Raw genomic sequence first — 24,599 nt, 5'->3', positions numbered from 1 at the left:
ATCAAACTTTGTGCCAATAGGCGATTAAGATCAAGGTTTCTAGTTTATAAAACTAGAAGAAGTCAATTAAACTCACATGTAAACAAATAATAAGTCCTTCATCACATTCAAATCATGCTTCAAGAGTATCCGAATACAAGAGTAAGGTGTCGAAGTCCGAGAATCCATAATGATAAATCTACAACTATGTATGGTCCGATCTAATGTTCCCAAGTATAATCGATGTTCGACTCCTAATGTGACGCCCCGTGCCCCATAACTAGGCACGAGCACGCCCCAGCAATTCACAGACGAACCGAAAATTCGGCAGCATCTCCTCTGTAAATCGAACCGGTCGCACCTGTAGAACCTGTCATGCAAACCATACATTCGCATACACAAACACAACGGAAGCTAAAATGAAACTAAAATTAAACTAACAGACTCTGGTTCAAAACCGAACCACCGGAACTCACTTAACTCATCCTGCATAAATCCATACGTCCTTATACAACTTGTGTGATACATATATATGTTATATGGTTCTTCGTGAAATAAAATATAACTTGAAGCTAAAGAAAACCAAAGTGAAAAGAGATAACACCCAAAGTGGCACCCCGCCACAACCACTGCAATCTATCTGCTAACCCAGCCACTGCAGCTGATTCTAACTAAGAACCTGCACACTAAGAACTGGTAGGGGGTCAGTAACTCACCGACACGAGTTAAACTGGTAGAGAAGTCCCAAAACAAAACTACGATAAGCCTTTTCTCGAGTAAAACATGCACACATATAAATATATATCAATCCTAATACTAGCATACAATAGCAGACTTAACTGCCCACCCTTGGTATGTCTCTCAATTAACAGAGAGTTACCCAGAGAATTCTATAGTACTTTGGCTAGTACCGTCCCATTTCCGGCACTAACCAAGGTACTCAAATTCTCTCGAGAAAGTGGCTTACCCCTAGGTAGGTAAGCCCCTCTCCCACTAGGCGACTCCACAGTCATTGAAAAGCTAACCTCGTGATAAATATATACACCTAGCTTAACTCGATACGTTTTAGCTTCACCGAAGTCGAATAGTCAGGTCGTCCCTCCAGTATTCGTGTTGGGACGAAAAGCATATTCTCATCGGTACCCTAGCATGCAACTATTTCTTCTGGTTTTGGAAAAGCATTTATTGTGTCAACCGCCGAAATAATACTCTTTTCTTGTAAAAACATCCTTCACCCACAATCTCAGCAGATTCAGAACTCACCCATTACGCCCTCGACTGAGATAGGCTTTTTAAAACATTACTTATCTTATCACACACAGAAGTGGCACAACCAAGAGTCATATCATAACGTGCAGAGGGATCCCAATCACCAAACCAGTCGGGCGGTCAGAGGTGTACAGCCTCTGAGCCCAGAGGGTAAGAACAAACAGGCTTACAGTCCAATCGAGCGGTCAAGGGTAGCAAATCCCTGAGCCCCGAGAGTCCAACCTAAACGAGAATCCTGGCCAGAGAGTGGAGCACTACAACTGCCAAGACCCTCATGACTCGTTTCAGTCCACTTCACCAATCACACACAGCATACGAAACCAATATGTTTTCAAAACATCGATTCTACAATCCGTTTCAAAAACCATTTCTCTAGAACTCATTCGTAAGACATGTTTGCATATATAAAACCATCGTATACATAAAGTAACGTTCACGATACAAATCTCATCGAAATCAGAGTCTAAATCATTAACACCATCAATAATCAGTAATAAAACCAACGATACAACTATCATTGAAATCAAGGGTTTAAATCATGCATATATGTTCGCCTACCGTCTACAGATAGTGATGCATGCATATATCCTACTTCTAGCATGAATCTAGACAATAATATAAAAGAAATCAAGAGATCACCCCTACCTAGCGATTCAGGACTCCGTCCTCATCCGCTTTGCTTCGAGCATCTCGCCCTCAACTCATTTCGGCTTTCCTTCTGACACCCTAGACAAAGATAAAACTTAGATTCTTCGAGAAGAATCCTAACATAACACAAATAACTCCGAAAGAACCATAAGAAAAAGAAATACAAATAAGACTTGACTCGCACTAACGTCGGAAGAACCCGAGTGACTCTATCACGTCTTAGCTTCATTCCCATTTTAACTCTGATCGGTTTCGGTCATACCATATATACATGGAAAGCTAATTCAATATCTAACATTTCATTACTTAGTATCTCGGTCAACCTTAAAGTGTACGGTCCTCGAAATAGCAAAATACAAACAGCAGCAAATCTGAATTTCCTAACAGCGCGTTGCGCGCTATAACAGTCATAAATCTCTCATCGCTGATCGGTTTCAGTCCATTCTTTCGTCTTCGGAAAGTTTATCTCATCTACAATGTTTTGTTCTCAGGCGGTTTCTCTTAATTCCCCCTCAAACATCTCCGAAAACCACAAACTGTACGCAACAGTGAATCAGTTTCACTGATCGTACGCTGCGTGTTCTAACGGTCATATCTTTCTCATCCAAACTCGAAATAACATGTACCACACCATTTCGGAAAGATAACATCCTAATCTACGAGTCTCGTGTTTCCGGAAAATCCGTCCGAACAATCTACAAGACCAGAAATACTAAAACAGTGGACTGCTCGTAACAGTCCCTCACACAGTTGTTTGATCGATAATCAAACACCATTAACCTCTCCGACATCATTTAAATCTCATAATTAACTAATTCCCTTCCATATTAACCTTAAAATTCCATTGACTATGAAAAATCCCTAAATTTCATACTCATAAACCCTAGATTTTAGAACATGATCAATTAAATCAATTTGGGTGAAATTAACATCATTTACCTTCTCTTTGATGTTGTCCCTTTGATTTCTTTCATCACTTCTTTATCTCTACACATGCAACAATAAACCTCCATTAAAACTAGTTAATTCATCTCACAATTATCACCTAGAGAGAGAAAGTAAGAATTCTTACCAAAGCTTCCATAAAACCTAGCTCAAATCCCATCTTCCATCCTTGAATAAACAAATTAAGCATTTCCCCCTTGAAATTCTACCCCAATCTTCTCTTTGACCAATTTTTCCTACTCCAAAAACCCAACACCACTCTTGAACTCGGTTGCAAGATGAAAGAAAACCCGGTTCTGATATTTTTCCCATTAAACAGCCGAATTTCATTTTTAGTCCCTGATTTAATACGGATTGCGAAAAGACCCCTGATTCTTACCCGATTGCATGTTTAGTCCCTGATTTCACTTAGTCTGAATCCAGAATGGTCCCTCATCTAACTTCAAATCGTGGGATGTTACACCTAAGGTGATGTCCATAAGCACTACGTATATCCGGGGATCATACTTAGTCAAACAAACGTCATAATCGGTTAATCCCGAGTTAACGAAGGTGTTGTCTAGTCGCCTAACTATGTGAAGTGCATGACAAGACACATGAAATTATGACTTAGACTACGATCGATATCGAATACTTCGTTTCGTCTATTAACTATGCGAAGTGCTTGACAAGACACATGAAAATACGATCAAAACGATAATCGAAATAAATGAACATCAATTTATAATCAAAACATCAAATCATATTAAACATAATCACGAATTCATCACATTTCATCTCATATAATCGACACACTAAAGTTAGCTAAACATGGTGATTGAATAAGAAATGGAAAGGAAATGATGAGAGAATCCCCCTTTTTCGATGTGGTTCGAGGCTAAGATCGTCGGCAAATATGAGTCTTTAAGGTGCAGCCGATCTCCCCTTAGCAAATTCTGGGTTCCCCATAGCGACCATCATCATCTTCTCCATTTAGAACTCAACCTCCATTAAAGCTAAACCCTAGTTTTCTCTCTCTAGCAATCTTCAACCAAAATCAAATCAAACCACATGGGAAGCTAGCCACGGATGAGGGGAACAAAAGCCCTAAAGTTTCGGGTCAAGAAGGTTGCCGGAGAACTCATACAAGTTCGGCCAAAGTTGAGAAGTAATCTGGCCAAAAAATGGAGTTTCCGGCTAAATGAGGTGTTGTCCGGCCTTGAGCTGCTGGAAGTCGCGTCCCCAAGGCCGTTCCGAGCTGCAGCCGCGACCTTAGCAAGCTTCATGTGCACGATCTGTCCGTTCCGAGCGAAATCGGGGCTGCTCCCTTGCTGTCCCGCGGGTGCTGCTGTGCGTCCATGAAAGCTGCAGCAGCAGCTCCCGTGCATCCTTCCCGTGCCGGCCAGCTGTTGTTGCAGCTCTCCCGAGAAGCCCGAGATGCTCCATGCAGCCCGAGTTGCTGCCGGCCAAGCTTGGCCGGCCTTGAGCTTGGCCGGCACTTCTCCTTCTCTTTGCTCTCTCTCCTTCAAACTCTCAAAAGCCTAGAAGTTGATGAAGAACACCAACCCTAGCACCCTTTTTCTCTCTCCTTTTTCTTGCCTCATTTTCCAAGCTAGAAGATGATGAATAGTATATCCAACTTGTGTTTACAACTCAAACCCTAAGGTCCCTTGACTTAGTCAACTTCTTCAGACTATGTTGACTTGGATCCATAAAGAGATGATGCCCATATAATTCTTCCTTGTCATTCTTCCTTGGGCTCTTGGGCTTTGATTTAGAAACCAAGAGAGTGCCTCCATCCTTGTCTCTACATCTTCAAATTCTCACAAAGGACTAGAATACCCTCGGACTTCTTTCTTTCATATCTTCCCCGTCCGAACTCCGAATTGAATACCGTTTTCACCGTCGGACTCGTCATTGACTATACTTGTCATTTGATTTGCTTGAAGTCTTTTTCTCTCATTTTAGACACATGAAATGATAGTGATAATTCGCTCTTTTTATTCCGAATCACACGCTTAACTGCAAAGTAAGTACCTAACATGAAAAACACATAAAATATTATTGATAACACTCGAAAAGGACTAATTAGTCTAAGTTAGGCTCTCCAAATGTGACATTTTCGTGTCACATCAGTCCGCAAGGCTGATTGAATTATCTCAAAGACAAGAGATCTTGTTGATAGAAGATAATGAACCCAACACCTACAAAGAAGCTATGACGAGCCCAGACTTCGAAAAATGGCTGGAAGCCATGAAATCCGAAATGGAATCCATGTCTGAAAATCAAGTTTGGAACTTGGTTGATTTGCTCGATGGAGTAGAACCCATTGGATGCAAATGGATTTTCAAGATGAAAACAGACGAGGATGAAACGTAAGCGTTTTCAAAGCTAGACTCATAGCAAAAGGGTACAGACAAGTCCAAGGAATAGACTACGAATAAACCTTTTCCCCTGTCGCAATGCTTAAGTCCATTAGGATTATTCTAGCAATTGCAGCTCATTACGATTATGAGATATGGCAAATGGATGTCAAAACCGCCTTCCTGAATGGAAAACTGGAAGAGGATGTGTACATGACACCAACTGGAAGAGGATGTGTACAAATGGATGTCAAAACCGCCTTCCTGGATGGAAAAGTTTGCAAGCTTCAAAGGTCCATCTACGGGTTGAAGCAAGCATGTAGGAGTTGGAATTTTCGGTTCGACGAGAAAATCAAAGAGTTTGACTTTCTGAAGAACGAAGAAGAATTTTGTGTATACAAGAAGGTTAGTGGGAGCAACCGAGTTTTCTTCGTCCTGTATGTAGATGACATACTGATCGTTGGAAATAACATTCCTATGCTTAACTCCGTGAAAGAGTGGCTTAGGAAGTGTTTTTCAATGAAAAGCCTAGGAGATGCAGAATATATTTTGGGCATTAAGATCTATAGACATAGATCAAGGAAGATGATTGGACTCAGTAAAGAAACTTATATCGATAAGATTCTTGGGAGATTCAAAATGGAAGACTCTAAGAGAGGATTTCTACCCATGACACATGGCACGATGCTAAGCAAGACTCTGTGTCCCCGAGATCCTGATCAGCTAGCATACATGAAGAAGGTGCCTTATGCTTCGGCAATAGGATCAATCATGTACGCCATGGTCTGCACTCGCCCAGACGTCTCATATGCTCTGTGCATGTGTAGTCGTTACCAATCTAATCCAGGTGATAGACACTGGGCCGCAACCAAGAATATCCTGAAGTACTTGAGAAGGACAAAGGATCACTTCTTGGTGTATGGTGGGAAAGATGAACTAATCGTGGAAGGCCATGTGGATGCGAGCTTCCAAACGGACAGAGATGATTTCCGATCGCAGTCGGGTTACGTCTTTTGTCTAAACGGAGGAGCAGTAAGATGGAAAAGCTCAAAGCAGACTACTCTAGCAGACTCTACCACAGAAGCAGAATACTTAGCCGCTTCGGAAACAGCCAAGGAAGGAGTTTGGATCAAGAAGTTTATCTCCGAACTTGGTGCCGTTCCTAGCATAGAAAAAGGGGTAACTCTATATTGTGACAACAATGGAGCTATTGCCCAGGCTAAGGAACCAAGAGCACACCAAAAGTCACAACATATCCAAAGGAAGTACCACGTGATTAAGGAAATTACTGAGCGAAAAGATGTGGTCATTTGCAAAGTCGATACAGACGACAACGTTGCCGATCCGTTAACTAAACCACTGCCTCAACCCAAGTATGAGAGTCATAAAAGGGGCATAGGTATAAAGTGCATCGAAGAATGGCTTTAGGTTGTAATTGGATTAATAAAAGGAGTTAGGAGTTTTATGTAATCAATTAGCTACATTCAATAAAAGAAATAAATAAATTATATTTGTCATTAAATAATGGTTTAGTGTTTAATTGACAGTCCAAAAATAATGAAGCATTCCAAGTAGGTTTATCAGATGCGTGATCTGGTAAATGAAACCCTACTAAGTGAATATGGAATAGATTCATTATTAAATCCCTAGTCCAGGTCATTGCATGGACAACAATGACTCATGAAGACTAGCATGGGAGATTGACTGGTAGCGCAGTTTCATGGGCTATAGGAATATAGTATTCAAGTCAATTACACGGGTGTATGATTGGGGAATATACACTGGATAACCCAAACATGAGAGTTCTTCAAAAGTTGAAAAATGTCTTGAACGCTCATAGGCAAGATTGGAAACATTCCTTAAACATGAGTACTCCACTCATCTTATGTAAGGAATGTCGAACTTTGGTACCGTCAAACGCCGTGCCGTAAAAGGAGGTTATATAGAAGGATTACTGGGGGAGACATGATAGACATGAAGTTAAGTGGGAGTACAAGACTGAATGATGTCTTCCTATTGAGTTAGGATAAGTATCTCCGGGCCACTTGAGGAGAAGCAACTGAAAATGTGTGGCCACACTTGAGGAGAAAGTCTGAAAGATATGACGTATCAGATGAGATACGAAGAGACATGGGAATCGAGCATTGCACTTGTTCTAAGTACAAGTGGGAGACTGAAGGATATATCCGTTCGGTCTAAAGGAGATGTCGTTCCGAAGGAGTGTTCTTCGACCAAGATGGAAATGCGATCAATTTGTCAGCTAGGATAACGATGACCATACTGTGAAGATCATCCAATCCGGTCCAATTAGGGGTCGTAATGCTTTGCTAGAAGCCAACTACGATCGTCGGATCAATTCGGTGATTCGCGGCTAACATAGACCGGATCCTACAACGGGTTACACATAAGAGTGGTAACTTGATCGGAGAGACTTGGCTAGACGGGAACAGGCTAAAGATGGATTGGATTCAACTAAAAAGGCCGAAAATGTTCGAATGCACATTCAGAACAAGATAGCAAGAACCGGACCTAAAAGGGGTGCCCGGAGTAAGGCTTTTCGGGCTGGCCATATGATGGCCGACCAAGGTAAGTGGGTCGGCCATATAAAGACCATAGTGGGCTGCCCTGGCTGGCCACACTTAAAGGGATAGAAAAATACCCTTTTAGGGTATTTTGGTAATTATCTTTTCTGTGACCCGAAAATAGAAAGACCTAATCTGAATGTGATTCTAATTAGGGTTTCTCTATATATAGGGTCATTAGAGAAGAGAAAAGGTGTGGATTTTTCTCTGGAAGAAAAATATACAGCTCTCTCTCTCTCTCTCTCTCTCTCTCATTATACAGCTAGTGGAGAGAGAGGTTTGTAGAGAAAAAACTTCTGTTCTATCAATCTAGTCAAGAAGAAGAGTTCTTCTCAACCTTCTTATTAAGTCCTAGAAGTCTGAAAAGAAGGGAGATCAAGTCAACACACTCGGTGTCTCGAGTAGAGGAGCTACAATTGGAGCTCTCGATTTTCACACGCGATTGGAAAGGTTCGAGGGAAAAACGTGTTCAAGGTATTTATCCCTCTTCTAGTTCATTGATTAGTTCATGCGTATGATTCTAGGTATTCTAGTGTTAAAATATGATGTTTGAGATTCCGCTTAGAACACTAGATAGTGTATTAGATACATACATATTCCAACATTACATCACGTACACTGGACTTCCAAACATATGTAAGCGAGAATAATCAGCTGGTTTACCTGTCCACATTTGCATTGGCGTCTTTGGATCAATTCGGTTGATGGAGACCGATTGATCACATAGCACGCGGTCATGACTGCTTCCGCCCAAAAAGATTTGTCCATTCCTGCAGCTCTCAACATTGCTCTTGTTCTTTCTAACAAGGTTCTGTTCCTCCGCTCTGCTACTCCATTTTGTTGTGGAGTATACGGCACTGTGAACTGCCTTTTGATGCCTTCTTCTTGACATAAGGTATCAAACTCAATACCAGTATATTCTCCTCCATTGTCTGACCTTAGACACTTGATCTTCTTCTCAGATTCAAGCTCTATTTGCGCTTTGAAATTTTTGAAAATTAGAAATACATCTGCCTTCCTCTTGATTGGAAACACCCAACATCTCCTAGAGTAATCATCAATAAAAGATACAAAGTATCTAGCACCTCCTAGGGATATAACCCGTGATTGCCATACATCAGAGTGAACAAGATCTAAGATAGTCTTGCTTCTAGCATTTGAACTACTGAACTTTTATCTGTGCTTCTTACAAGTAACACAATGCTCACAAAATGGTAAGGAAACATTTTTGAGCCCTGGAAGAAGGTTTTGTTCGACGAGAATCTTCATACCTCGTTCCGATATGTGATCGAGTTTTTGGTGTCAAAGATTTGTTGACTCTTCTATCGAACTTGTTGATGCAACTGAAACCTCTCCCTCTTGTTGTGTTTCTCCTTGAAGCATGTACATATTAGCAGCTATCTTTTCCGCTTTCATGATCACAAACGCACCTTTAATCACCTTCATTTTCCCACCTTCAATATGGGTTTTACACCTGAGACTATCTAATTTTCCTAAAGACAATAGATTTTTCTTCAAACCTTTAAAATGTCGTACCTCCTGGATAGTGCGAGCGGTACCATCATACATCTTCAGTTTGATGCTCCCAATACCAGCAATCTCCACAACATGATCATCTCCCATGTACACAGATCCTCCAGAGGTGGGTTCATATTGATGAACCATTCTCTCTGAGGGGTCATATGCCATGTGGCTCCTGAATCCATTAGCCAAACTTCGGCAAAATTTCTTCTGCCTTCATGAACTGTTGTTGCCTCGCTGTATAAAATTTCGCCTTCATCCGAGGTACCTGCTACACAACCCTGAGCGTTTGACAACTCAGGACTTTTTCCTTCTTTCTTCTTGAGAATCCAACACTCCCTTTTGTAATTCCCTTTCTTTCCACAATAGTGACACTTCACATTCTTCTTACTCCTTGATTTTGATCTACTCTGCTTTTGACTCCCACTTGAGCCACGTTCCATTGATCGCCCTCTCATCATCGTCAAAGCTTCAGCATGTTGTGAGCTATCTTGTCTATCTTCTTTGTTTTTGCGCCAATTTTCTTCTTCAAGAACTGCAGCAGCACTATCATCAAAGGATAGAACTTCTATATTGGTGGTAATATTGATGATGAGTTGATCATATGAATCCGGTAGACTTTAAAGTAGAATTTCCCCACGTTCAACCGTGTCCATGTTATGCCCTATTGATGTAAGTTGAGAGAATAAAATATTAAGGGTGTTGATGTGGTTTGTTACCGTTGTTGACTCCATCATTGTAAGAGTGTAGAGTCTTCTCTTCAAGAAGATTTTGTTGTGTAGTGATTTGGTCTCGTACAACTTTCTTAAAGTATCCCATATTTCTTTCGCCGACGTCTTCTCAGCTACACTTGATAATACTCAATCGGCTGGTGCTAGGTGTAGATTTGCAATAGCATTGCCATCTATCTCGTTCCACTTAGCGTCATCAAGCATATCAACCCGCCTATCTTCAATTGCCGCTAGACAATTATCTTTTCTCAAAATTGCCTTCATCTTCATTTTCCATGATGAGAAATTATTCTCATTGAATTTTTCTATATCGTACTTTGCCGCCATTATTTTGGTGTCTTCTTCCACGAACCAAACCGACAAGAACCTGGGCTCTGATACCACTATTAGAAAGGTTGTGAGTCTTAGACACTCAATTGCAACTAAAGTCGAATATCGAATAACATGAAGATGAACAACTTTGTAAATAGATTTACACTTAGAGATGAATTACTTACAACTTCTTCTCTCTAAATAAGGAGATAACAATTATGAACAACCTCTCTCTTATTCTAGGAGATATACTATCAACTCTCTCTTTACCAAAGAAAAGACAAGTATTTAGAAGAAACTAAACTCTCTTTCTAATACTAACTCACTTTCTCTTCACTTGGCTTGCTTATGAGATGGAATGGATGGGATGAGAATGGGATGATCTTGAATTGAAGTTCTTCATCTCCTTTTATAGTGTTGGAGGAGAAACATGGTGTGGACACCTCAACAAATGAGGTGTCTCACCAACTCAACAAATGAGGTGTCTCACCAACTCATGGTGTCCTCTTGATAAATAGCCACCTCAAATGGTAAGAGACTTATCACCAAGGTGAGATGTCTCATTTACAATAAGTGGTTCATGTTGTTTGACACCTCACATAGTAGTTGACACCAAGAGTTTGGTTGATGCCACCTAAAGCTTCAAACAAAGTAGCTTTACACCTCATCACCATTTTCAACATCTCGATCTCTCCCATCTCATAATAGATCATTTCGTTCTATTATATCTCTCATATTCTCTGATTATTCATAGTGTCATGCTAATTTGCAATTTCATTCTTGTGGTCTCAGGGAGAGAAACACCTTCTGTTGCTAGAATTATTAACCCTTGTGCCGAGGGATTTGAAAAGCTCTTCTTCGGTCAAGAAGAAATTGCAATTCCTGTCCATTTAACGTATGCTATTATTTTTCCAACTTGGCAACACAAAGGTTTCTTTTACTTCGTTTTCTGAAATTTAACTTCTCCCGTTATCTTCTTACATTTTGCAGTGTTAATGCAGCTTGTACCGCACATCCAACTGCTGATGTTTTTATCAATTTTGCATTGTATCGAAGGTTAATGCTGATATTCATACTAATGTTCAAAGGTTTTTGTCTTTATACTGAATGTCACTTCATTTTGTAATTTTACAGTGCAGCTGCTTCTTCCATGGATGCTCCGAAACAACCCACAATTAGAGTCGTAGCTATAATAGCTGAAGGAGTTCCAGAGTCAGATACCAAGCAACTGATTGCATATGCAAAGGCGAATAATAAGGTGAGAGAAATTGTTGGCAGAAGTACTTTTGTGAAGTGAAACTGTGAAAATCTTCTACATATTCATTAGCACATTTATTAACAAAGTGCTATCTATCTTAATTTCAATCTAAACTTCACAATGAACTATTTCCAGGTTGTTATTAGACCTGCTACAGTTGGAGGCATTCAAGCCGGAGCCTTCAAGATTGGTGATACTGCTGGAACCATTGGCAATATAATCCAATGCAAACTTTACAGGCCTGGATCCGTTGCCTTCGTGTCAAAATCTGTATGGATTTATTCTGGTCTCGTTTTGGGGGTTCGCAGCTCCTTTCAAGTTGAAGATTCTGGTTTCTAATATACATATAAAACTGACTGGTTGTCGGATATCAGAATGTTTGTTATATTCTTTTTTGTAGTCTGCCAAGCTATAGAAAAATCTGAACTATCTCTCTACTATCGCAGGGTGGCATGTCTAACGAACTTTACAACAGCATAGCACGGGTAACTGATGGGATATATGAAGGTAGCTACATTGTCTTCCTGGACCGACATGGAGATTTAGACCTTAATTGAATAAAATTACCTTCACATTCTGTTAAGCCATAGCAATTGGAGGAGATGTTTTCCCCGGCTCAACTCTTTCTGATCATATCCTACGATTTAATAACATTCCACAGGTAAAAAACTATTTTCGGTGCATAAAGTTGCATCATATAACTTTCCTTTTTCTTGGTAGCGCTAGAGATTAAAGCAAAACCTGATGTTTATTTTGTGATCTGTCATTACATTATCCTTGTATTTCTGGTCCCTCTCAAGTTTTAGTCTAATTCTTGTTCTCACTCAGATCAAAATGATGGTTGTGCTTGGGTAACTAGGTGGGAGGGACGAGTACTCTCTAGTTGAAGCGTTAAACCAGGGAAAGGTCAATAAACCAGTTGTCGCTTGGGTTAGTGGAACCTGTGTCAGGCTTTTCAAATCAGAAGTGCAGTTTGGTCATGCTGTGAGTAATTTACGTCGATACAAGTTTTAAGAAGATGGCTTGTTTAACTAGACAAGCTGTTCAAGTGAAACCTGGTTTTGCTTGTTATTTGTTGCTTTCTGTCTTCCAAAATTAATTGCTACATTAAACTACATTCATCTGTCTTTGTAGAAACTGATTTATGTTACCTCCACCTTATGTGTTATACTATTTGTCCACTAAACTACTTGCCATATTAAAGTAGGGTGCAAAAAGTGGTCGTACAATCGAGTCAGCACAAGAAAAGAACAAAGCATTAAGCGATGCAGGGGTTGTTGTTCCCACATCTGAAGTGCTTGAGGCTACCCTAAAAGAAACATTCGACAAACTAGTATGTAGCTGCACTTGATCCTGTTTATTTTGTGTATAGATGCTTCATTTCATTTCATTTTTCATAACATATTACATCAATGTTCCTCTTCTCTTATTACAGGTTGAGGAAGGAAAGACAACACCAGTCAAAGAATTTAAGCCTCCTTATTCCTGAGGATCTTAATGTTGCAATTAAAAGTGGAAAAGTTCGGGCTCCAACTCATATTATCTCCACCATCTCTGATCACAGAGGTTTGATTTAGGACTTCTTTTGTGGCATTTAATTGAATGTTGGTGTCACCGAGAGTTTAACTTAAACTCTTACTTTTTGGGTCATTTTTTATTTGAAATTGTCACACGATTTAGGGGCCCGACCCTTACAAAGAAAGAAACTAAAAAGGCAAGTCTAAGAAATCAAATAAACCATACTCTTACAACTCAAAACTGAACTAAGAAATAGAAAACAATGAAAATCTAAGATTGCGGCACTCTTATTACTCCTCTTTTGTCCTCCCGTATGAGCCTTTGTAACTCGTCCGAAAGTTCATTTGGTGTCATCTCAGTATAACCCACCTGTAAACTCATTTTGGAAAGAAAGTCTGCCACTTGACTTATTTCTCTATATACATGTATTATTGAGCATTCCTCTAGTCGTACCCATAAATCTCTAATTTCTCGGACAATTCTCATAATCTACCAAGGGGGTTCCTTGTCTAACTTTGTCAAGATTAAGACCGTGAGGGCTGAATCCGTGGCGATCTTAACCTTGGGCTTGTTATACTTGAGGGCGAGTTGAAGGCCCAGCAAAACCCCTTGCATTTGGTGCACCAGAACTGATACCCGAGTTTTCTTGACTACTGGAGCAACAATGGGGTCCCCCTCGGAATTTCGTAGGATGACCCCGTATCCGCCCCACGATTCTGTGTATGATCCGTCCGTGTTTATGATAACCTCATCACCCAATGGGCCTTGCCATTTACATATGGTGGGTGCCTTAGAATGTAAAGGAATTACCAGGTTCCACTTCGTTAATATCTGTTGGGCCTCACTTGTTAATTTCGGTGGTTGTTTCCAAGCGACCACTTTGATTTTAACCTCAGTAATTACTGTTTGAAGGATAGTGTGTGGTGGTTTATTGTGTTTCCGAAAGACCCTGTTATTTCTCTCACCCCAAATGTGGTAAACGTAGCTAGTGAATACCAGCCCACCCATTCTGTCTAGCAGTGTGCTTCCATGAAACGTTAACACACCATGTAATTTCGTCGTCCCAATTTCCCGTATAGTTACGAGTCACACCCAGCAGCTGTAGTAAATTTGTCCAAATAGAAATCGAATATGGACATTGGAACAAAAGGTGTTCATCCGTCTCCTCAGCCAATAAACATAGTGGACAGCGAACATCAATATCCAAACCCCATGAGCGTTGTTTTGTTTTCGTTTTTAAACCCCTCTTAAGTGATATCCAAGCAGCAAATGAGTGTTTAGGTATACATTCCGTACACCATAATAATTTGGTCCATGGGATTGGTGTACCTTTTCGCCGAATATAGTTGTACGTGTCTTTCACCGTATATTCTCCTGTCGAAGTGATTTTCCAGACTACCTTGTCCTCTTCCAAGCCACCTATCTCTACAAAGGGTAGTGAAAGGAACTCCTCTCCTAAGATGTGACGAACATGGTCAGTGAAAACCCATCTGCCATTTATTTAGTAGTCCGATACTAAGGCGTCTTCCCTTAAAGTTGCTGCAGAACGATGAAAATCTGGAAATTTATTAGCTAAAGAGCCTGAAGGGTGCCATATGTCTCGCCAAAAGTAAGTCTGACTACCCTCATGTATGAGGTACTGAACCATGGTCTTTGCAATGCCTCTGCATTGTAGAATACGTCGCCAACACCACGAACAATTCCTAGGTATATCCATCGTCCAGAAACTATTTCCTCTGATTAGATAATTTTTAACCCATTTGACCCAGAGAGTGTTCTTCCCACTAATAAGATCCCAGATATGTCTTAAGTTCATAGTTGTGTTCATCGTTTCTATGTCCCGCAATCCCAGCCCTCCCTCTGCTTTTGGCAAACAGACATCCACCCATTTTACAACCTGTCTGTTGCTCCCCTCCTCAAGGCCTTTCCACAAGAACCTGTTGAAGATCTTATTTATTTCCTTATATACTCGTTTAGGAAGTACGAAAACCGAAGACCAGAAGATTAACATACTTCCCAAAACCGTCTTTAGAAGTATAAGGCGACCTGCATAGGATAAATACCAAACTTTCCACGATTGAACTCGTGACTGTATCTGGTTAATGAGTGGTGTACAATCTGCGTATGATAACCGAGAAGCTAGGAGTGGTAAACCCAGATATCGAATGGGAAGAGTACCTATTTGAAAGCCGGGTGGACTGCCTCGATTTGTTCCTCTGTCATTCCTGCACAAAATATAGAGCTCTTGCCAATATTCACTGCTAGTCCCGTGCCTTTGAATAGTTTTGTGATCGTCACCTGGAGGGCCTGCGCTGAGGCTACATTACCTCTCATAAAAACCATGAGGTCATCCGCAAAACAAAGGTGCGTGACTACTGGATTTCTGCATCGCGGGTGTAATTTAAGTTGTCCATTTATGTATTCAAACTGAATAAGGGAAGAGAAAACCTCCATGACCATTACAAATAAATAGGGGGAGAGAGGACAATACCATAGTTACTGCAAGAGCCGGAAAGGATCTAGTCTCCAGCCTTGTCTCAGGTAAATGACAATTGATTATAGCGTATGGTTGTGATAGTCTCCCATTGCTAAAGGGAGTATCTTAAGTGTGAGTTGCGAAGCCATTTGGGTAGGCAAGTGGAGTCTTTTCAAGAAGGAAACCATGTGCATGTTGGTTGGGGATAGACTTGGGTGTCCAAAAGAGCAGGAATAATATTGATAACTATTACGGCTGTGTCATCACAGTTACTGGTGTAACCTATTTTAGGTTCTCGAACAATGCACTTAATTTATTTATTTTTCCAAACAGGGTTACTTACAATTGGTCCGAGATTTGGAGGTGTTGTTGACGATGTTGTTAGATTCTTCAAGGATGCTTATGGTAGAGTAAGTTTCCTAGCCACTAGTAATATAGTGAAGCAGAAAATGGTTGCTAAAAATTCTATCCCTGTTCTTTCACTATCATCTTCGCAGAGTCTTACGCCTTATGAGCTCATCGAACATATGAAAAAGAAGGGTATTTGTGTACCTGGGATTGGACACATGTATGGTATTGTTCAAGGGGGGAAAGTTATTTCATTATCAGTGTGAAGTTCCATTCTCTTAATTTCTAACTCAAAGTCGAACCTTGACTCCTCATTCCTCTTGTCGTTATTACAAAACAGGACCAGGAGAGGAGATAACAAAGATAAGAGAGTAGAGCTACTACAACGTTATGCGAGAACCCATTTCCCTTCTGTGAAATACATGGAATATGTTGTTCAAGTTGAAACCTACACTTTATCGAAAGCAAACAACTTAGCTCTCAATGTCGATGGTGCCATTGGGTCTCTCTTCTTGGATCTCCTTCCTGGTAGTGGAATGTTCAGTAGACCAGAGATTGATGAGATAGTTGAAATAGGATATCTGTGTCGGAATTAGGAAACATATGATTTTTATCCTTTCATATTTAGTTTATATTGTTAGATTAAGATTAGGATAATATATTAGGATAATATAATATGTGATTTATATTTCTATGCTTTGATATGTATCTAGGCTATATAAAGAGATGTATAGCATGAACCAATATATACAAAAATCAGAATTCAATTCGGTATCAGAGCTAGGGTGATCGTTTATCCTTAACCCTAGAATCTCTGGCGACATTTCTGGTGACATTGCCTTGAACAATTCCAGTCCAGCGTGTCTCCATCAATCGCCGATCTTATTATCTGCGAGAAGTCTTTCTCTCCTTCGTGAAGATCAATTCAGATAAGCATACAACCAGAATCAATTTATCCTTGTTTGAATCTTTGTCTTGATTTCTTCATTTGAAGCTCTCAAGTTGAAACTCTAGTTTTTAATTCATATTCTTAATCTCTTTGTCTGACTATCCAAACCATCAATCTCTTTGTTTGATTCCACTGTAATCAATCTTGGGAATTGTGTTCTGTTGACTATAATACTGTGTGGATAATAAGTTTGAGGTTTGTGCCATTTTTTGTCAAATCTGTGATTTTTTTCTTCTTATAGCTGGTTATAAAACAACAATTGCTCTAGCTTCTCGTACAGATTTATCCCTCATACATTCACCAACTCACCATGTTACAAGTGTACTATTGAACGGTAAAAATTTCCATGCTTGGTCTTGTTTTTTCCGTCTATATCTTGGTGGAAAACGTAAGACAGGATGGATTCTAGGAAATGAGCCCCAACCTGCTGAAAGAGACACAGGTTTTGATCAATGGGACGCAGATAACTGTATTATCCTAGGATGGATGTTTAATTCGATGGAGGATCATATCTATAACATGTTTATGTATCATAATACATTTATGGGTTGTGGACAACATTAACAAAAATGTATGCTCATGCACGATGTGATTCTCGGGTATTCGAACTTTATCGAGATATCTCTCATCCTCCCGAGAAGCTTTAGGCGTCTCTGTTGCTGGCTTTTTTTGGTACCTTCAGACTTGGTGGGAATAATTGGGCTTAACACGCCCTTCTGAACCTGTGGCTGCTATTTCTCCTAGTACTTCTGTTGCTCTTCACGGTAAGTCAGATCAGCCAATTTGGATTTTGGATTCGGGAGCCAATAATCATATAACTGGTGAGCTATCTACTTTTATCTCGCATGTTAGTCCCGTTGATCAGACAGTGAGTATTGTTGATGGGACATCTATGCCCATTTGTAGTCAAAGAAGTGCTCGGTTATCCCCTGATATAACTCTTCATTCGGTGTATTATTTTCCTAAGTTTGCTTATAATCTCTTATCTGTGAGCCGTCTTGCAAAAACACTAAATTGTGCCGTCATTTTCTTACCCAACTCTTGTGTTTTACAGGACCTGATTTCAAAGAAGATTTTCGGCAAGGGATATGAGCGTGATGGACTCTATTACTTTTGTGACTCCTTGCTGTCTTAGATATCTTCATCTAGTTTGCAAGTTTCTGTTTTACCTATGTTGAATTCTTCTATAAGTTCCTTAAAAACTTTAGACTTATGGCATGCACGTTTAGGACATGAAAACTTTCAATACTTATGTTGGTTATTTCCCTCTTTAAATAAAGCTTGCGCAGATTTTAAGTTTAATTGTGAGGTTTTTGAATTATCAAAACATACTCGTACTTCATATATTCCTCGTATGCATAATGCACCCAGGGCTTTTTATCTCATTCATGTAGATGTTTGAGGACCTTCTCCAATGTCATCCTTGTCCAAACATCGTTATTATGTCACTTTCATTGACGACTACACACGTTGCACATGGGTTTATCTAATGAAAACAAAATCTGAAGTTTACACTCATTTTACCAATTTCCTTCAAATGATCAAAACCCAATTCAACACTACTGTCTGTAACATTAGATCTGATAATGGTGGGGAGTATATAACTAATGAATTTCGTTTTGAACTTAACAAAAAGGGAGTTCTTCAACAACTCACATATACTTACACACCAGAGTAGAATGGTGTGGTAGAAAGAAAAAACCGTCACATTATGTCAGTAGTTCGATGTCTTTTATGTGGTATGCGTGTTCCCAAGTACTTCTGACACTTAGCAGTCCTCATTGCAGTCTTTCTTATCAATAGAACCCCTAGTCGGGTGTTGAAAAGAAAGACACCTTTCCATGTCCTTCAACCAGATAGCACCTTATTTCCTATTTTACCTCATGTGTTTGGATGTACGTGCTTCGTCCAAAACCGTAGTCCTACACGTACCAAACTTGATGATAAGACTATTAAATGTGTATTCGTAGGATATTCCTCAATGTCTAAAGGATATAGGTGTTATGATCCTATCAAATGTCGTTTCCATCATTCTATGGATGTAACTTTTCTCGAAAAAGATCCATTTTTGTTAAATACTATTAAGGAGACTCCTGAGGAGGACAGTTCTTTTCTTCCACGAACAGTTCCAATCCTTGAGTCTGCTACATTGCCCTCATCTGCTTCCTCTAGCCGAATTCTACCTCTAGGTGCCGAAGGGGTGTTGCTCCTCTACGGGTCTACTCTCATCAATCACGCTATATTTGCCAAATCTAAGAATACTCGGTTGAGTATTTCCATCCATATGGTCTTTCAAAGATTCCTCTTCTAACATTTGTAAACAAAATAATTTCTTCTGTAGATACAAACGATTAGTTAGAGATTTCGTCATATACCTTGTCTCCAGCTTACTCCATAGCCCATTGGCTGTAGTTTTCGTCGCTACTTCCCGCAAGACCTCATTGCTAGAACAGAGTAGAATCTGACCATGAGCTCTCTCCATGAGATCTTCCTTCTCTGCTTCCAAAATTGATTCAGCGAGTGCAGCCTTCCCATTCAACATCTTCAACAGACCCTGTTGAACTAATACTGCTCGCATCTTAATCTTCCAAAGATTAAAATCGTTACTTCCATCGAACTTCCCCATCTCGTACTCACCCTTTAACTGATCCTTTAACATGTGGATTTCCGACATATCCTTGCAAGCTATCAGCATGTCATCCACATACAGGAGTAGATACACATAAGAACCATCTGATAGTTTCCTGTGGTACACACAACTATCATACATGTTTCTGTCATTACCGTTTTTAACCATAAACGTGTCGAAACGGTTATACCACTGCCTAGCAGACTGCTTTACTCCATACAAAGATTTCTTCAGCAAACATACCTGGTCTTCTTTCTCGAGAATCTCAAACCCCTCTAGCTGAGGCGTATAGATTTGTTCCTCTAGCTCTCCATGTAAGAACGAAGTCTTAACATCAAGCTGCTCCAATTCCCTATCATACAAAGCAACAATAGCAAGTATCACTCTAATAGAGCTATGTTTGACAACAAGAGAAAATACCTCATTGATGTCTATCCCTTCTCGCTGTGTAAACCCCTTAGCTACTAATATGGTCTTTCAACGATTCCCCTTCTAACATTTATAAACAAAATAGTTTCTTCTTTAGATACAAAAGATTAGTTAGAGATTTCGTCATATACCTTGTCTACAGCTTACTCCATAGCCCATCGGCTGTAGTTTTCGTCGCTACTTCTCGCAAGACCTCATTGTTCAAACAGAGTAGAATCTGACCATGAGCTCTCTCCATGAGATATTCCTTCACTGCTTCTAAAATTGATTCAGCGAGTGCAGCCTTCCCATTTAACGTTTTCAAAAGACCCTGTTGAACTAATACTGCTCGCATCTTAATCTTCCAAAGATTAAAATCGTTACTTCCATCGAACTTTTCCATCTCGTATTTCGCCATCACAGAACCTCAAAACTACAGCTCTGATACCAGTTTGTAGTGCCCAATCAGGGTTAATGTGAACAACACGAGTAATCCAAGACAAGCAATAGGAATAATAAAGAACAATCAAGAACAGAACACAGACATTTTACGTGGTTCGGTTGGTGAGACCAACTCCACGGCGACAACGGCGCGATGATTTCCACTATGATAAGCAAACAAGTTTACACAAGAGATTTGTGAGATTGTGTCTACTGATATCTCCTTAGGGTTTAGCTTATATAGCCACTAAAGCATTTGTACTTCTTAGGTTTCGATTTAGACCGAGAACGGCCCTTCCCATCGACCACATGCTGCGACCTTCCCCTTACAACCAAACCATCACCTGAATTGCTTTCTTCCATTGACCTTCATCTCAACTCCTTTGAATTCAATGCTGCTTTAACATCCTCAAAGGTTGTAGTTGTTTTTCCAGACATAAAAGAATCAACAAAGCTTTCATATGATGGTGGTAAGATGCAAGCAATAGTATTGCCTTATCTTCTTCTTCGAATTTGACATCTGTATTTGCCAAATCTAAGAATACTCGGTTGAGTTCATCCATATGGTCTTTCAAAGATTCCCCTTCTAACATTTGTAAACAAAATAATTTCTTCTTTAGATACAAAAGATAAGTTAGAGATTTTGTCATATACCTTGTCTCCAGCTTACTCCATAGCCCATTAGCTATAGTTTTCGTCGCTACTTCCCGCAAGACCTCATTGCTAGAAGAAAGTAGAATCTGACCATGAGCTCTCTCCATGAGATCTTCCTTCTCTGCTTCTAAAATTGATTCAGCGAGTGCAGCCTTCCCATTCAACATCTTCAACAGACCTTGTTGAACTATTACTGCTCGCATCTTAATCTTCCAAAGATTAAAATCGTTACTTCCATCGAACTTCTCCATCTCGTATTTCGCCATCACAGAAACCTCAATACTACAACTCTGCTACCAGTTTGTAGTGCCCAACCGGGGTTAATGTGAACAATACGAGTAATCCAAAACAAGCAATAAGAATAGTAAAGAACAATCAAGAACAGAACACAGAGATTTTACGTGGTTCGGTTGGTGAGACCTACTCCACGGCGACAACGGCGCGATGATTTCCAATATGATAAGCAAACAAGTTTACACAAGAGATTTTTGAGATTGTGTCTACTGATATCTCCTTAGGGTTTAGCTTATATAGCCACTAAACCCTAATCCCACCGCCTCACCGACTCTCATTACAACTGACATTATACACGGATAACACTAATCACCGACTTAAGCCTAGCTTCCGCATTCCAGCTCTGTCTCGGAGTCCAGCTTCGCCTCAGAGCACTGCTTCGCATACCAGCTCTATCTCAGTAATCAGCTTCGCTAATGGGTCCAAGCTTCGGTAGTTTGTACCGGGTTCGATACCAATCCATATTCGAGTCACTTCTAACACTACCTTTGCTCCTGTTGCTAAACTAACTATAGTTCGCTTATAAATATCTGTTACAGCGTCTTATTTATGCCCTTTGTATCTACTTGATGTCAAAAATGAATTTCCGAATGGCGACTTATCAGAAATTATATACATGGACCCTTCATCGGGATTTCAAGCTCAAGGGGAGCATTTAGGGAAAGTATGTCGCCTTCGAAAATCCCTTTACGGTCTTAAGCAATCTCTTAGAGCATGGTTTAATCGCTTCAGTGATGTGGTACAAACTCTAGAATTAGTGCATTGTCACTCAGATGATACATGTTTGATTCGCCGCCATCACGAGGGAAAACGTACCACCCTTCAGTTTATCTCGATGATATCATAATTACCAGATTCGAGATTAAGGATTTGAGTCTTCTTCGATATTTCTTCGGCATTGAGGTTGCTAGATCCTCACGTGGAATATCTATATCTCAACGAAAATATGCTCTTGATCTCCTTCAAGATACAGTTATGCTCGGATCCGGACCTGCCTTTACTCCTATGGACCCAAATCTTAAACTGACAACAGAATCTGGAGAGTTATTACCAGATCCATCACAGTATCAACGGCTTATGGGTCGCCTCATTTACTTGACAAACACAAGACCATATCTCACATATGCAGTGAGTATTGTAAGTCAATTCATGCACTCACCGCGTATTGCGCATCTCGATGTCGTTTACCACATTCTTCGGTACCTTAAGACATGCCCAAGTCTTGGTCTCTTTTATGTCACAGGTCCACAATCAGGTCTCTCTGGCTTTACTGATGCTGATTATGCAGGATCAAAAGATGATAGGAAATCCACTTCTGTATATGTGTGTTTCATGGTGATTATCTTATAGCTTGGAAATCCACTTCTGTATATGTGTGTTTAATGTGACTACCGTGCCATGGCCGAAGGCACATGTGAGATCATTTGGCTTCGTTCCCTTCTAAGTGAATTAGGCTTTGCTGAAACGATGTCATCTACATTATTTTGTGATAACAAGTCTCCCATAATGCTATCATCTGGCTCGGTCCTTCATGGAAGAACGAAACACATAGAAGTGAATATCCACTTCATTCGGGAAAAAGTGCGATCATGTGTTATCAAACCAAATTTTGTGTCATCGGCTAATCAAACTGCAGATATGTTCACCAAACCTGTTGGTCCGTCATTACTGCAGTCATCTCTTGTCAAGCTGGGTCTCGTTAACATCTTCCCCTCGTCTTGAGGGGGAGTGTTGGAATTAGGAAATATATTATTTTTATCCTTTCTATATTGTTAAATTAAGATTAGGATAATATATTATGTGTTTTGTATTTCTATTCCTTGATATATATCTAGACTATATAAAGAGATGTATAGCATGAACCAATATATACAAAAATCAGAGTTCAATTATCTGAATGGGCTCTTCGTTCTGGCGCACTCCATTGGTCTGATTGGGTTAGTACTTGAACTATACATTTCTGTTGTCTTTTCTAGTATTGGTAGCTTAGAGTACAACTTAGTCGTTCTGTGTTATCTGAGTTTGACTAATCTGATATGTAACTCGACCTTTTTTAATCTAACTCGCCTACATTTACAACAGTAAAATAAAAATGGGTTATTTCCCTAATGGCCCCCTACTTTGTGACCAGCTTCCCGCCTGGCCCCCTACTTTACGAAAAATACCCATATGGCCCCCTTCCGTTATAACACCGTCACTCTCTCTCCTCCATCATGTTTTCTCTCTCTGTCAACTCACGCCACATCATCTGTTACGCCACCTCATCACCATCCCCAGCAGAGGTCGCCGGCCGGCCAAATTTCCGGCCGGCGACCTTCAAACTAAATTTTTTTTTTTCTCTCTACCTCTCTCTCTCTAAAATTACTCCGGCGAAGGTCTCCCTTCGCCGGAGTAATTTTAGAGAGAGAGAGGAAGAGAGAAAAAAAATATATATATATTTTTTTTTAGTTTGAAGGTCGCCGGCCGGAAATTTGGCCGGCTGGCGACCTCTGCCGGAGATGGTGATGAGGTGGCATAACAGATGATGTGGCGTAAGTTGGCAGAGAGAGAAAACATAATGGAGGAGAGAGAGTGACGGTGTTATAACGGAAGGGATATGGGTATTTTTCGTAAAGTAGGGGGCCAGGCGGGAAGCTGGTCACAAAGTAGGGGGCCATTAGGGAAATAACCCAATAAAAAATTTAACTGAGTTAGATAACGACTCATCAATTAAAACTTAAAGTAAGGTTAATTGAACTAGACCTAAATCCAGAGTGAAAACATGGAAGTAAGAAGCTATCTAAAATTTGTGTAGGACAAAAAATGTTCCAAAAGAGAGCAAAATGAGCTCTAAACTGTGGGGCCGAGGTATGAGTGTATGACTATTCATGCTCAACAAAGATGGTCCATGCAGTAGTTCCCCGAGAAGACGAAAAGAAATAAATTGTGGGAGTCGGTGGAATTGTCGGTGGAATTGGGGTTTCCAAATTGGATGGCGGTTTCAAATTGGTCTGTGGCGGTTTGGTTTGAAATTGAATTGTGAATTGGTTTCACAATTGGAGCCGGCTTATATATATAATATATAAATAGGGGGTTTGAGTGCCAATCAAACACAACACACATCAACAACAAACACAACAACAACTCAATAGAGAGTTAGAGAGTGTGAGCAAATGAGAGAGAAATTTTGTTCATAGTTTTGAGCGGTGTTTAATTTCTCGGTCGTCGAAGATCTAGTACAGAAGGTTAATTTTTATACGGTACCATCTCGGGACGAACTTGCGGGTTGTGTGAGTCGTCTTCATCTATCCTTCAA

At 40.1% G+C, this 24,599-nt stretch overlaps 1 long non-coding RNA gene and 1 pseudogene across 1 annotated transcript; one reads left to right on the top strand and one right to left on the bottom strand.

The window, feature by feature from the left end:
• Nucleotides 1-432: 432 nt before the first annotated feature.
• Nucleotides 433-3,297, bottom strand: LOC147531907 (uncharacterized). Its single transcript, XR_015228301.1, has 4 exons — nucleotides 2,969-3,297; nucleotides 2,836-2,883; nucleotides 1,894-1,974; nucleotides 433-672 (listed from the first exon to the last, which is right to left on the bottom strand). It is a non-coding gene; the product is annotated as an uncharacterized LOC147531907 (long non-coding RNA).
• Nucleotides 3,298-11,087: 7,790 nt separating this feature from the next.
• On the top strand, nucleotides 11,088-23,389 carry LOC147531906 (ATP-citrate synthase beta chain protein 1-like; annotated as a pseudogene).
• Nucleotides 23,390-24,599: the final 1,210 nt, after the last annotated feature.

This window comes from Eschscholzia californica, unplaced genomic scaffold (genome assembly GCF_041429995.1).
Source record: "Eschscholzia californica isolate CP2 unplaced genomic scaffold, dmEscCali1.0.p SCAF_6, whole genome shotgun sequence".
NCBI lineage: Eukaryota > Viridiplantae > Streptophyta > Magnoliopsida > Ranunculales > Papaveraceae > Eschscholzia > Eschscholzia californica.
This window is presented reverse-complemented; position numbering and strand designations above follow the sequence as displayed.